Consider the following 1,989-nt stretch of genomic DNA (forward strand, 5'->3'; position numbering starts at 1 on the left):
CAATGACTTGTACCAAAGTCTCTAGACCTACATTGTCACAATGACTTGTACCAAAGTCTCTAGACCTACATTGTCACAATGACTTTTACCAAAGTCTCTAGACAGGCCTACATTGTCACAATGACTTGTACCAACGTCTCTAGACAGGCCTACATTGTCACAATGACTTGTACCAAAGTCTCTAGACAGACCTACATTGTCACAATGACTTGTACCAAAGTCTCTAGACCTACATTGTCACAATGACTTGTACCAAAGTCTCTAGACAGACCTACTTTGTCACAATGACTTGTACCAAAGTCTCTAGACAGGCCTACATTGTCACAATGACTTGTACCAACGTCTCTAGACAGGCCTACATTGTCACAATGACTTGTATCAAAGTCTCTAGACCTACATTGTCACAATGACTTGTACCAAAGTCTCTAGACCTACATTGTCACAATGACTTGTACCAAAGTCTCTAGACAGACCTACATTCACACAATGACTTGTATCCGTGCGTCCCAGTAGATCTACATTATGTTTTGTAAACATGCTCCTGGTAGCTGTATTCTAACCAGAGAAAATAATTCCGATATAATTACTAATTAACTAATTATCCCAGCGGGTGGTTTCTACAGAATATAAAAGTAAATTAATACATCATGATCTGGAACCATATCACTTTTAAAAGCAAGTCCGTCCTTTCTTTCCAAACGTGAAACTATGTTTATGGAACGCCAGTTTTGAGAACGTATGGTGCAAAAAAGTGTTCACTAGGCCCCCTATATGACGTAGGTCATATGCGTATACAAAACGTGTGTGGGAAGCAGGAAGTGCTCGGAACATTCTCATTTCCGCCTGAAGGAGATTAAACACATTTGGTGGTACTGTATATAAATAATATTATATTTACGAAAAAAAACCTTTTTAATAGCTAGCTTCAATTGTTGCGGGAAAATATGATTAAGTTAAGACAAATTGATACAAAACTGCTGTGCAAAGTAAGGGTGACATTAATTTACTCGTTAAAGAGACAGTTGAGGATAAGTTGCGCCACGAATTGTCGACCGCACTATTGAAGGTATAAACGTTACGATGACTTGAGGCATCTGTAGTGGCTGATGAGACCAGTACTGTAAGGGAAACGTTGGCCACATTCTGAACACTCAAAAGTCTCGCTTCTGTTTTGTTTTTGTAAGTGTTTTACGGCACTCGCAAGTGCATACGGTCATATGAGCGCGCCAGAAACATTAAACACTGTCATTTAGTCGGATATTTTGAATTTTGCCCGTGTGGCGGCCGAAGCATACTCTCGTCGATTTTAGACCACCAAGGGATCTTTAACGAGCACAACTTGCACGCGGGATCTTCGAGATTTTTTGCCCTTGTCAGAGAAGGCTAGGTGTAGATCTTTCCTACCAGATGATCAGGGGTGTGGCTGAAAGACAGCAGAAAGAAGGAGCCAGAGGAGAGGGCAAAGGAGGTGAAGGGGTGGGGGCAGAAAGTGGAGACGAAAGCAGACGATAGAACATTGCTAGAGAGCAGGAAATGACGTGAAAGAAGACAATTTTCTGGTGAAAAAAGTTTTTCCGTCGCTACCCGGATTCGAACCAGGGACCTTTGAATGCGAACAGCTGAACCTGTAGGCCAGGAGAGCCCCCTAGCTTCACTACCACTTGTGGCTGTGTTACAACTTGAAGCCTTTTCTCTGGGTCTCAGGGGTTCTTATTGGTGAAGCCTCCTAGGAATTGCTATCCCAAGAACAACAAGAACAACAACAACTATAGTAACAACAACAACAATAGTAACAACAACAATAACAACAACAGCAGCAAAAACTGTAACAACAGCAACAACAACAACAACAACAATAACAACAACAACAACAATGTCCAGTTTGAGTACACTCAGAACGACGTCGGTCGTATTGTTGAACTAACAGGAACTGTCCACCCACGGGTATATCTACGATAAACATACATGGCTTGTGAGTGCTTCAGGGGG

At 41.8% G+C, this 1,989-nt stretch overlaps 1 protein-coding gene across 1 annotated transcript in view; it reads left to right on the top strand.

The window, feature by feature from the left end:
- LOC101854585 (sodium- and chloride-dependent GABA transporter ine) overlaps positions 1-1,989 on the top strand; it is a gene marked incomplete at its 3' end in the record, with an annotated part of 21,707 nt that overhangs the window by 18,818 nt on the left and 900 nt on the right.

This window comes from Aplysia californica, unplaced genomic scaffold (assembly GCF_000002075.1).
Source record: "Aplysia californica isolate F4 #8 unplaced genomic scaffold, AplCal3.0 scaffold00324, whole genome shotgun sequence".
NCBI classification, from domain to species: domain Eukaryota; kingdom Metazoa; phylum Mollusca; class Gastropoda; order Aplysiida; family Aplysiidae; genus Aplysia; species Aplysia californica.